This window comes from Sus scrofa, chromosome 10 (assembly GCF_054392235.1).
Source record: "Sus scrofa isolate SSC_HxYL_T2T_F1_AM1 chromosome 10, Sscrofa_HxYL_maternal_Yorkshire_Landrace_v2.0, whole genome shotgun sequence".
Classification (NCBI taxonomy): domain Eukaryota; kingdom Metazoa; phylum Chordata; class Mammalia; order Artiodactyla; family Suidae; genus Sus; species Sus scrofa.
In genome coordinates, this window is record NC_139392.1 from 9,151,238 (window position 1) to 9,165,021 (window position 13,784).

The 13,784-nt window shown below is 40.7% G+C and overlaps 1 protein-coding gene across 1 annotated transcript in view; it reads right to left on the reverse strand.

The window, feature by feature from the left end:
• The window catches only part of USH2A (usherin), an 837,868-nt gene extending 824,410 nt beyond the window's left edge, over positions 1 to 13,458 (reverse strand). The window contains exons 1-2 of the mRNA XM_021064292.2: positions 13,271 to 13,458; positions 13,004 to 13,166 (exon numbers count right to left, since the gene is read on the reverse strand). The gene's annotated coding sequence lies outside the window, so the exon portion shown is untranslated. The remainder of the gene's footprint in view (positions 1 to 13,003; positions 13,167 to 13,270) is intronic.
• Between the last annotated feature and the right edge of the window lie 326 nt (positions 13,459 to 13,784).

The following is a 13,784-nucleotide window of genomic DNA, read 5'->3' on the forward strand; positions in this document are numbered from 1 at the left end:
AACCTCCATATGCCGTGCGTGTGGCCCTAAAAAGGCAAAAAAAAAAAAAAGTTGTTTTTATGTAAATCAGCTATAATGGAAAAAATAGAAATTATACAATAAACTTAGCAGAAAAAAGTTTTTAGCAAAATTAATAAACTTAATAAACTTGACCCAATCAACATACAGAGTACTGTGGTCAATGATAGAATTGATAATTTCAAATACACATACAATATTTACCAACATTTTTCATGTTTGGCTATGAAAAATTCTCAAGTTTAAAGAGAGTCAAGTAAATCAGAGCACTTAACCAACTACCATGAAATTGTATTTAGAAATGAAGTAATATGTTTTGAGATTATTCAGAGATAAATCACAGCATGGATATTATAAAGTATTTTGAGTTTCCATACCAATTTAAATTTATTTTGTTCTAGTTCTGTGAAAAACATTGGTAATTTGATAGGGATTGCATTGAATCTGTAGTTTGCCTTGATTGTATAGTCATCTTGGCAATACTGATTCTCCCAATGTAAGAACATTGTCTATCTTTCTCTTTGTATCCTCCTCAGTTTCTTTGTATCATCTTTAATTTCTTTCAACCACGTCTTAAGAGTTTTCAGAGTACAAGCCTTTTGCCTCCTTAGGTGGTTTATTCCTAGATATTATATTCTTTTTGATGGTAAGTGGAATGCTCTCAATTTCTCTTTCCGATCTTTAATTGTTAGTGTATAGGAATGCAAGAGATTTCTATGTATAATTTTGTATCTTGCCACTTTACAAAATTCATTGATAGAAAATCCTAAAGATGCTACCAGAAACTGTATAATATCACGTCATCTGTAAACAGCAACAGTTTTACTTCTTTTCCAATTTGGATTCTTTTTATTTTTCTTCTGATTGCCATAGCTAGGACTTCCAAACCTATGTTGAATAAAAGGGCTGAGAGTGGACATCCTTGTCTTGTTCCTGATCTTACACAAAATTATTTCAGCTTTTCAGCATTGACAATGATGTTAACTGTGGATGTGTCATGTAAGGCCTTTATTATTTTGAGGTAGGTTAAGTTTAGGTTCTCTTACACCATACACATAAACTCAAAATCCATTGAAGACCTAAATGTAAGAGCAGGTACTATAAAACTCTAGAGGAAAATATAGGCAGAACACTGTTTTGATATAAATCAAGGAATATCCTTTGGGTTCAACCTCCTGGAGTAATTAAAATAAAACCAAAAATAAACCAAGGGGAGTGTAGTAAGCTTAAAAGCTTTTTCCCAGCCAATGAAATCATAAAAAAAAAGACAAGACCATTCACAGTATGGGAGAAAATCTTTGCAAACAAAGCAATTGACAAAGGATTCATCAACAAAATACACAAATATCCCATACAGCTTTAGATTAAAAAACCAAATCACCAAATTAAAAAAATAGTCAGAAGATGTAAAGAGACATTTCTCCAAAGACGACAAGAGAGCTGGCCAAAAAAACCTACGAAAAGATGTTCAACATCACTTTTTAGTTGTGCAATGTAAATCATAACTACAATGAGGTATCACCTCACACTGGTCAGAATAGCCATCATCCAAAAATATACAAAAAAATACATGCTTCAGAGAGTTTGGAGAAATGGGGAAGGTCTTACACTGTTGGTTGGAATGTAAACTGGAGAAGCATGGAGATTCCTTTTTAAAAAAACTAAAAATAGAATTTACCACATAATCCAGCAATCTCACTCCAGGGCATCTATTCAGAGAAAACCATAATTTGAAAAGATACATGCACCCCAGTGTTCATTGCAGTATTATTCACAATAGCCAAAACATGGAAAAAAACAAGACACCATAAAACTCCTAGAAGAGAACACAGGCAAAACATTCTGACATCAACTGTGTGTTTTCTTAGGTCTCCCAAGGCAACAGAAATAAAAGCAAAAATAAATGGTTCCTAATCAAACTTACAAGCTTTTGCATGGCAAAGGAAACCATTTAAAAAAAAAAAAAAAAAAAAAAACCTACATAATGGAAGAAAACAGTTTCAAGCAGTGCAACCAACAAGGGCTTAATCTCTAAAATATACAACTTCTACATTTCAACAGCAAAAAAAAAAAAAAAAAAAACCCAATTGGAAAATGGGCAGGAGACCTGAATAAACATTTCTCTAAAGATAAATAGATGGCCAATATGCACATAAAAAAAAATGGTCAACACTTATTAGAGAAATGCAAATCAAAACTACAATGAGGTATCACCTCGTATCAGTCAGAAGAGCCAACATTAACAAGTCGACAAATAACAAATGCTGGAGAGGATATGGAGAAAAGGGAACCCTCCTTCACTGTTGGTGGGAATGTAAATTGGTACAACCACTATGGAAAACAGTATGGAGGTACCTCAGAAATCTAAGTATAGAACCACCATATGATCCAGCAATCCCACTCCTGGGCATATATCTGGACAAACATTCATTGAAAAAGATACATGCACCCCTATGTTCACTGCAGTGCTATCCATAATAGCCAAGGCAAGGAAACAATGCAAATGTCCATTGATGGATGAATGGATTAAGAAAATGTGGTACATTTATACAATGTGATATTATTCATCCATAAAAAAGACAAACTAATGCCATTTGCAGCAACATGGTTGGAACTAGAGACTCTCATACTAAGTGAAGTCAGTCAGAAGACAAATACCATATATCACTTATATCTGGAATCCAATATATGGCACAAAGGAACCTATCTACAGAAAAGAAATTCATGGACATGGAGTACAGACTTGTGGTTGTCAAGGGGGAGGGGGAGGAAGTAGAATGGACTGGGAGTTTGGCGTAGCAGATGCAAACCATTGCATATGGAGAAAATAAGCAATGAGATCCTGCTGTAGAGCACAGAGAACTCTATCCAGTCACTTGTGATGGAACATGAGGGAGGATAAGGTGAGAAAAAGAATCTATGTGTATGCATATATATATGTATGTATATATGCCTGAGTCACTTTGCTCTACAGCCGAAATTGAAAGAACATTGTAAATCAACTATAAAAAAAAATAAAATCTTAAAAACATGCATACACAGGAGTTCCCATCGTGGCACAGTGGTTAATGAATCCGACTAGGAACCATGAGTTGCAGGTTCGATCCCTGGCCTTGCTCAGTGGGTTAAGGATCCGGCGTTGCCATGAGCTGTGGTGTAGGTTGCAGACGCAGCTCGGATTGCACGTTGCTGTGGCTCTGGCGTAGGCTGGTGGCTACAGCTCTGATTCGACCAACCCCTAGCGTGGGAACCTCCATATGCCATGGGAGCAGCCCTAGAAAAGGCAAAAAAAAGGCACACACACAACAACAACAACAACAACAAAGGAAGCAACCTAAATAAATGTCCCTCACCAGAGAAATGGATAAACAAGATGTGGTACATATATGTAATGGAATGTTAGCCAGAAAATGAAATAATGCCATTAGTAGTAACACAGATGGATCTACAAATTACTATACTAAGTGAGGTCAGACACAGAAAGACCAATATCATATAAGATTGCTAATATATGGAATCTGATAAAAAATGATATAAAAGAACTTATTCACAAAACACAAAGAGACTCAAAGATTTCAAAACCAAACTTAAGTTTACCCTAAGGGGAAGCAATGAGAAGAGGGATAGATTGGTAGGCTGGGATTAACCTATACACACCACTGTATATAAAATAGGTAAGTAGCAAGGACCTACTCTACAGCACAGGGAAATCTGCTCAATACTCTGTAATAACCTACATTGGGAAAGAATCTGAAAAGGAATGGATATACGTACATGTGTAACAGATTCACTTTGCTGTACACCTAAAACTAACACATTTTAAGTCGACCACGCTACAATTTTAAAAATAAATTTTAGAAGAAAATATTTGAGAGTAATAATTACAATAAGACACTGAACTCTCCTTAAAAGGACATGAAGAGCCTAAATGAATATATGCTAAGAAGAGATTAAAAGTCAATTACTTGGAGTTCCCGTGGTGGCTCAGCGATTAATGAATCTGACTAGGAACCATGAGGTTGCAGGTTCGATCCCTGGCCTCGCTCAGTGGGTTAAGTATCTGGCGTTGCCATGAGCTGTGGTGTAGGTCGCAGACACAGCTCGGATTGCACGTTGCTGTGGCTCTGGCGTAGGCCGGCGGCTACAGCTCTGATTCGACCCCTAGCCTGGGAACCTCCATATGCCATGGGAGCGGCCCTAGAAAAGGCAAAAAGACAAAAAAAAAAAAAAAAAAAAAAAAAAAAAAGTCAATTACTTACAGTAATCTCAGGCAATTGGAAGAAAATAAATTGAACCTCTTCCCCCAAAGGAAAAAGGAAATAAACCAATGAGTACAAATCAATACAAAGCATATTATACAAAAGAGAAAAACCAAGACAACCAAAAGTCTTTTCTTTGAAAAGACCAATAAAATTGGTAGTTGATGGACTGAGAGAAAAATGAAAGAATCAGAATTTACCAATATCAAATTGATACCCTGCAAAGCTTTGAAGATACCAAAAGGGAAACAAAGTGACATTATGAGTATCTTTATGCCAATAAGTTTGGGACATTAAGCAGATAATTATTGGAAAAAGAAATTTGTATCAAAAAGTTCATGCTTCTGTATATACTAAAGAAAGTGACTCTATAGTTGAAAATATTCCCATAAATAACTCTCCATACATAGATGAATTTGCCAGGAAATTCCTCCATATACCTAAGACGTACCATCATTATTACATAAATTTTTCCATAGACTAAAGAAAGAAAGAACATTTTCCAAATTATATTTTTATGAGGCTAAAAATCTTTATACATATATATATATATATATATATATTGCAAAGAAACTTTGCACGCCAATCTCTCTCCCAGTGTGCAGCAATCTGGAAAAATACTAGCATGCATAATCTCAAGTGTAAATGAAATACAAAACATCAGAGCCAAGTTGAATTTATTTCCAAAGTGCAATTAATAAAAGAAATTTCATGTGATCAAGAGACATAGATAAACCATTTGATAAAATTTTAATGTCCATTCTATTTTCTTTTTTTTTTTTTTTTTTTTTGGTCTTTTTACCATTTCTTGGGCTGCTCCCATAGCACATGGAGGTTCCCAGGCTAGGCGTCTAATCAGAGCTGCAGCCGCCGGCCTACACCACAGCCACAGCAACGCAGGATCCCAGCCGCATCTGCCACCTACATCACAGCTCACGGCAACGATGGATCCCCAACCCACTGGGCAAGGCCAGGGATCGAACCCGAAACCTCATGGTTCCCAGTCAGACTCGTTAACCACTGAGCCACTGACGGGAACTCCTTAATGTCCATTTTTGATTTAAAAAAGCAAAACTCTTAGCTAGAAATAAAAGGGAATTTCTTGATCCATTAAGAATACCAGTGCCCACCCCCAAAAAGCACTGTAGCAGATTCTACTAATAGTATGTAAGTTTCATTGTCATCATCTCTGTATTTCATTAAACTCAAAATCTAGGCCAGCACAAAAAGGCAAATGAAAGAAATAAATGGTATAAATGTGGGAAAGGAAGCAATACACCCGTCAGTGCTTATAGACGCTAATGAGTCTGGAAAATCCAAAAGATTTATCATCAACTGTTAATAATAAGTTTAGCATAATTGCTGGTTAAAATATCAAGACAGAAATCAACTACATTTTTATGTAACAGCATGAAATTAAAATTTTAAATTTTAAAAATCATTAAGTAGCTTCAACAAACAATTTTACTGAAAGAGAAAGGCATGAAATTTTGTTTTGATAAATACATCAAATTGAGAGCTAGACCATGTTCATGAATTTAAAGACTCACTTTTATGAAGATGTCATTTTCCCACAAACTGAGCACAAATCCAATGTACTCCCTGTGACAATCCCAGCAAGGTTAATTATAAATCAACATAATTATAAAATTTATATGACACAGGATAAACAACAGTCGAGACAACAATGAAAGAGAAGAGTCGAAGAAATAAAAAGGTAGAGAAGGCAAAGCACAGAAACACTACTGGACACGACGATATAACACAGCTGCAGTCAGAGTGTGTTGGGGGTGAAAATAGACACACACACCAAAGGAAACAGAATAGAGACCCTAGAAACATGGTCATAAATACATGGACATTTCATTTATGAAAATATTGCACTTCAAAATGGTAGGAAAGGTTATTTTTGTTTTTTAAATCAATGATTCTGGCTCAACTTGCTCTAATATGAAAGAAAAAAAAACTGCTTTTCTTCTGTTTCTTTTCATAAAAAGAAATTTCCAATTTTCATATATCACTAAGACGGTAAAAGACAAGTCACAGGCTGGGATAAAACATTTTCTGTATCTGATAAACAACAATTATCCAGAAAACACCTACACATTAATGAGAAAGACACAATACAGAAAAATTGGTTAAAAATACTTGAACAAGTTTTTCTAAGAAGTCAAATGTATGAATAAACATTCATGCTCAACTCCTTCATAATCAGAGAATTAAAAATCAGCAGTAACAAAGCATCTCTACCCAAATGGATAAAACTTAAAGACGTAACCACAAATGCACAAATATATAGTCAGAAATATTCTATACTGCAATTCTAATCCAAGGTTTTAACTCAACAGACATGTGCACGTGTTTACCAAAAGGCCTGTATTTACAAGAATTCGAATTTTCAAAGCAGTGCTTTAACAGCTAAAAACCAACTATACAAATGGCTATCAATGGAACGGATCAATAATAAATTGCTCAATATTCATACTATAAAACTGTACACAGCATTGAGAATGAACCGTCTAAATTATATGTAATGACATGTTTGAATCTCACACACATGACATTGAGGGACAGAGCCATCCATAAAAGAGGATATGATATAGATTACATTTCCATAAAATTCAAAAACAGGCAGGACTAATCTATCATAAGCGAAGTCAATAGAGTGTTTTTCCTTGGAGCAGGTGACGCCTAAACGGAGGCAGTGCTAAGGTGGTGGGAGGGGAAGGTGGTGGGGGAAAGAGGATGCTTTTAAAGGTCTAAGAATGTTCTGTTTCTAGATTTTTGATGCTGATTACAGAGTATGCTCAACCTGTCCAAAGCATACTTATGATTGGTCTGCTTTGCACAGAGGGTATAATTCAATAAAAGATGAATAAAAGGAACAAGTTGATCAGACAGCATCGGGGTTTCAGTAGGCAAGCTTAATCCATGGACCTTTCTTATTTCTAATACCTAGGGATTATTCACACTGTGTCTTATTTTCCTCCATTTCTGCCTTTATGCCTTTAGAACAAGTTTCCTAGTCCATTTTCTTATTCTCCCTAGTGAAAATTACATGTTTGTTTTCTTATGATCATTTTCTTATGATTATCAATCTTCCTCCATATTATTTTTCTTAAAATGTGTCATCCGAATTTCTACCTTTTACTTAAGAGCGTCACCCATGTCAGCATAGTTTTTCTTCCATTTCTTCTCTCCTCACCTGTCACGTAGACATCATTTGGAATTTTAGTTCCAAATTTTTTTTTAAATTAATAGTCGGGAGTTCCCCTTGTGGTGCTGTAGAAATGAACCAAACTAGCATCCATGAGAATGCGGGTTGGGGTTGGGGATCTGGCTGTGGTGTAGGTCACAGCTGAGGCTTGGATCTTGTGTGTTGCTGTGGCTGTGGTGTAGGCCAGCAGCTGTAGCTCCGATTCAACCTCGAGCCCGGGAACTTGCATATGCTGCAGATGTGGCCCCAGAAAGCAGTAAAATAAAATTAAGAGTCAACATTTACCTGAACATATCCACTGTTTTACCACCCTACCTCCCTGTTTCTTCTCACATTCCATTTCTACCTGCTACATTTATTTTCTTCTCTCTGAGGCAATTTTTTCTTTCATGGAATATCTATAAATTATCAATTTCTGATTCTTGCATAGTGGAAAATGACTTTCTTATTATATTTGAATTATTTTAGAATTTTTGCTGCTTGGCAGTTCACCTTTTCAATCTGAAAATGCTTATTCTGCCTTAGAAATGATCTTCTGTTTGTATTACTGATGTTCTCTTTCCATCATCTCCACCTTAGACAAACTGTTGAATCTAATACATATCCTGCATATTTTATACTTATTTCTCCTCCTCTATTGTGCTCATCTTCTAGCTATGTCCATTAGGCTGATCCAGCCAGATTTTACGCTTTTTATTTCAACCGTCAAGTTTAAGTTCTCTGACTTTGGTTCATCTGTTCCAGTGTTCCTTGTTTTGCTCTATGGATCTTTATTCCGAAGTTACGTTATAGCACAAACTCTGCTAGAAACTTTTTTACTCTTGCAAATGGTGAGTTTTCCTCCACTGTTTTGATGAGTCCTGAATATGCAGTTTTTTATAGTAGAAACTGTCCATTGGACAAAAATCGTCCATGAAACTGTCACTCAGCGGTTTGTATTTGGTAACCTGGCTGAAAAGATTTGGAACTTAAGGCTACACTTTGTATTCCTGCATATTTAGATTTAAAAAAAAGAAATATCTTAGTTTCTAGTTTTATGACTGCAGTGTCCCCTGTTCTTCCCAAACTAACCATCCTCTGAGTGAATGCACTGACTTCCAGTCTGTCTGTCTCAAGCTGTCAAATCTCACCTCTATCTCTGGGGCCTCTCCCTGGCCTCAAGGAAGGTGTGGGGGATGGAGGGACCCTGTGAGAGTCAACCCAATAGTGCAGCCAGAAGTCCCCAGCCCATGGACTGCCCCTCTGCCCCATCCTGCTCCCAGGTGCTACTTCTACCTTTGGTGGCATTAAGGATCCCTTTAGCTTTCAACTATGATTTACTCCTTCCATCTGGAACCACTTACTTACCATCTCTATCTCCTATCCCTCCTCACTCTTGGCCGAGTTTTCTCCATTTTGTTTACTATGGTTATGGAATTGCTTTTCAGTCCCCTTAGTAGCATGCTTGGGGGGTGGTGGAGGCACTATAGCATGAGCTCAGTCATTCATTTTGAATCCTACATCCAAAAAGATGCTTTAACATAGCTTTCCAACTTGTCAAAGTTAGGACTAAAGAAGGTCTTTGACCTGTACTCTGAAAACTCTAAGACACTGATGAAGGAAATTGAAGATGACACCAACAATTGGAAAGATACACCATGCTCTTGGATTGGAAGCATCAATACTGTCAAAATGACTACCAAGGTCACCTACAGATTTAGTGAAATCCCTGTCAAACTACAAACAGCATTTTTCACAGAACTAGAACGAATTTTTTTTAATTTGTTTGGAAACACAAAAGACCCCAAATAACCAAAGCAATCTTAAACACAGAGCTGGAACAATCAGGCCCCCCACCTTCAGACTTTACTACAAAATTACCATCATCAAAACAGCATGGTACTGGCACAAAAACAAATATAGATCAGTGGAACAAAATAGAAAGCCCAGAAATAAACCCTCACACTATGATCAATTAATCAATGACAAAAGAGGCAAGAATATACAATGGAGAAAAGACAGTCTAACAAGTGGTGATGGAAAAACTAGGCAGTTACATGTAAAAGAATGAAATTAGAGGAGTTCCCGTCGTGGCTCAGTGGTTAACAAATCCAACTAGGAACCATGAGGTTGCAGGTTCAATCCCTGGCCTTGCTCGGTGGGTTAAGAATCAGATGTTTCGGAGTTCCCGTCGTGGCGCAGTGGTTAACGAATCCAACTAGGAACCATGAGGTTGCGGGTTCGGTCCCTGCCCTTGCTCAGTGGGTTGGGGATCCAGCATTGCCGTGAGCTGTGGTGTAGGTCGCAGACGCAGCTCGGATCCTGCGTTGCTGTGGCTCTGGCGTAGGCCGGTGGCTACAGCTCCGATTCAACCCCTAGCCTGGGAACCTCCATATGCCGCGGGAGCGGCCCAAGAAATAGCAACAACAACAACAACAAAAGACAAAAGACAAAAAAAAAAAAAAAAAAAAAAAAGAATCAGATGTTTCTGTGAGCTGTGGTGTAGGCTGCAGACACAGCTCTGATCCCACGTTGCTGTGGCTCTGGTATAGGCCAGTGGCTACAGCTCTGGTTAGACCCCTAGCCTGGGAACCTCCGTATGCCACAGGAACGGCCCTAAAAAAGGCAAAAAGACAAAAAAATAAAAATAAATAAATAAAAAGCATGAAATTAGAACATTCTCTGACACCATGTACAAAATGAACTCAAAATGGATTAAAGACCTAAATGTAAGGCCAGATAGTCTTAGAGGAAATGATAAGGCATCCTCTGTATTGTTTGCATATCCCCAACCTTCTCTCTCACTCCTATCCCTCTTTCACTAAAGACACTCTCCCTAAATCACTGATCTAGAAGAGGTCAAGACTGCCTCTTACTGTCAGTCCCGTTTCTCCATGTTCAACATCTACCCGAATTAGTAATGTTGCCTCTTCCTACATTTGAAACAATTCTCTTCACCTGACTTCCTCATACCTTCAGCTGTCTTCACATGAATCCTTTTTACATCATTGGGCTTTTTCTCCCAACTTCTCAAGCATTTTTCCCCTTCTAGTGCCTACCTGTAAATTAAAATTACCTGGGGTCCTTTCTACAGCCACACTGATGGTATATGCAGGTTCCCAGGCTAGGGGTCGAATCAGAGCTCCGGCCTACACCACAGCCACAACAACACAAGATCTGAGCTGCATCTACAACCTATGTCTTGTGGTACTGGCCCAAAAAAGAGAACTATACATCAGTGGAATAAGATAGAAAGCCCAGAAATAAACCCTCACACCTATGGTCAATTAGGTGTGAGGGTTTATTTCACCAAAGCCGGATCCTTAACCCACTGAGCAAGGTCAGGGAATGAACCTGCATCATCACAGAAAAACTGTCAGGCCCCTAACCCACTGAGCCACAAGGGTGATCTTGGAGTGACAGCAGTGAGTGGTGGCTTGGAGCAAGATTTTCATTTCCTGCTCACGACTTGAATCTGGGCAGCCTGGATGAAAACCAGGGGTCCTAGCCACTGGACTGGCTAGAGGCTAAAGGTAGAATTACCCTGATTCTTACTCCTGTTGAAAGCAAGCATGTTTCAAGGAGGCCAAGCCCGAAAACAGGGGTCAAGTGTATTGTGAGAGTCACAGTACCACACGTGGGAGAGCTCGCGGAGAAGGGGTTTATTGGCGGCAGAAGCAAAGCAGGAACAGGCACCCTGAAGAGCGGTGCGGGCGAGAGCGAGCCCCTCAAAGAGCAGCGCGCCGGGGACGGGATTCGCGTCCCTTCTGCAGGACCGTTCTTCCGGCCCGTGTTGACCTTTAGCCAACCATCTCCTTGTAATTCGCACACCCGACTGGACACAGGACCCTCCTCGACATGCGGGCGCCTCTTCTGACAAAGGTGGATTCCAGAGCAAAGGATGCCGGGAGGGGGTCAGGACTTACTGTGGCCTGGCGCCCCCTCCCTTTCTGACGCCTAGCAGTCTTACTGCGCATGTGTAATTGGGAGCCCTCCTTGACCCACTGGAGTGGGGTCACTTTCTGAGGTGGAAAAAATCAAACAATACCTAAAAAGACACATACGTCTTAAACAGACCCATCCTAATGGATGAGTTCCAGAGTTCCCGTCGAGGCACAGCACAAACAAATCCGACTAGGAACCATGAGGTTGCAGGTTTGATCCCTGGCCTTGCTCCACGGGTTAAGGATCCGGCATTGCCTTGAGCTGTGCTGTAGGTTGCAGACGCAGTTTGGAACTGGCCTTGCTGTAGCTCCGGAGTAGGCTGGCAGCAACAACTCCAATTAGACCCCTAGCCTGGGGACCTCCATGTGCTGTGAGGGAGGCCCTAAAAAGAAGACAAAAAAAAAAAAAAAAAAGGATGTGTTCCCAAAGATAGAGACAGCCCCAAGGCCACAGACTACATGGCTCAATAAAATGACCTCTGTCTATAAAAAACCAGCATCCCCCTGCGGTGGGGGAGCCCGAGTCTTGAGTCTCGCCTGCTCAGCGCTCCCCACCACTCTGTCAGTCACCAAACTCCTCTTGCAATACCATTGTTCTAGCCTCTGCCCCCTAACAATCTTCTCTCTACTTCAGCAGAGCTCAGCTCCTTCAACTAACTTTTCCCTTGAAGTTTCAAAGGGAAACAAGACCCACCTGTTCTCAGCCCAGGGGCCCATCTACCTCCTACCTCAAGGAGAACTCCACCTGGGCACTGAAGCTGTTGCCCTACCCCAGACCAATTAAATCAGAATCTCTTGGAGGTGGAGCCCAGGTACAAACAATTTTTTAAAGTTCCAGAGGTGATTCTAATGAAAGGCTTGGATTGGCCATTCACAGGTTGTCCAGAAGCCAGTGATTTTTATATGCATAAGCATCGCCTAGAGTGAGTTCTTAAAAAGGCAATTCCTCAAGGCCTGCTTGCCAGGTATTCCGACTCAGTCGAATTTGGATGGGATCTGTAAATTTGCGTTTTTAACAAGAGCCCAGATGATTCTCACCAAGTGTGACTACAACGCATTTTAAGAATTTTCACCTGTTCCCTCTTAGGAGGCTTTCTAAACTGCCTCCAATTCCCTGCCTGCATGTCAGGGTCACCTGAAACTTACCACGTCTACAATAAGACGTATTCCCCACTCCCCACCGTCCTTCTCAAATCCCATTGCTCCTCCTATATTGTTGATTTCTGCCAGTGACATCCGGATCTACTGTGTCCAAGCAGAAATCTTGGAGCCAACATCTTTCTCTTCCTAATTCTTTCCATCACATGGATGAACACAACCCCTTGATTCTACGGAAGGAATCGCTCTAAAAACCTCTTCTTCCGCCTCACTCCATTATCCCGACTTTTCCTGAAACGGATGCTCCTTTCTGACTCTTTTCTCTTCTTTGGCCACGTGGTTGCCAAATGAACGTTTTATTGATAAAATACACACTAGAAACGAATGACGGAACATTCAGGGAAGACCCTGGTACTGCGAGACAGTGTTCTATGCATTAGGCCGGTGGGGTGGCGTTACTTCTCACGTCCGCGCTTTGCGTGTCTTACCTGCATTTTACAGGTGAAGGGCGAACGAGAGGTCACTCGCCGAGGTGTCCATCCCTCAGAAGCAGCAGAGCCAGGCTGCAGGTCCAGGTACCTGTGCCCTTCATCACCCCACTCTACTGACGCCTGGTTACGCTCTTCTCCATCGGGAATACCCTGGTTTCCTCTAAAGGACACGCAAAACACAGCAAAGACGCTTCAGCGCAGCCCCACACACAGGTCGCTGCGCATCCCTTCCGCCTCCCAGCCCGTCTCCTGCTCCTTTATCACCTGCCAGGCCTGTGAGCCTTGTCACTGCTCAGCAGCAGAGCCTAGCGGTGTCTTGGGTCCTGGGGCAACACCGAAAGGCAGGGCGCAGACATCTTCCCGAATGGAGGGGGCGGGGGGGGGGGAGGCTACTATTTATAGGGGGAGCTGACTTCCGGTTGGCGCATCAGTTGCCAGGGAAACCAGCAGCTGGGGGAAGGCGGGGGTAAAGCACAGAGGCAGTTACTGATTAAGCCCTGTCATTAAGAGATTGGAGAGTCCTGAGAGCGCAAGTGGAGCAGGGCCTAGGGGAGCAGGGGCTGCGCAGAGAGCATGAGACCAGCCCTCCTGAGGGGCCTGACCACACGCGCCCCAGCCCTTCTTCGTTCTGGCTCTGGCGCGGGTCACACCGTTTTCATCCTCACCACGTCCTCTCAGGCTCCACATCTGCTCTGCTTATCTTGCTTCTCTGCAACTTCTTCCCACCCTCCATCTGATCAGGAAATGCTGAACCATCCTTTCAAAAATAATTTCAAAT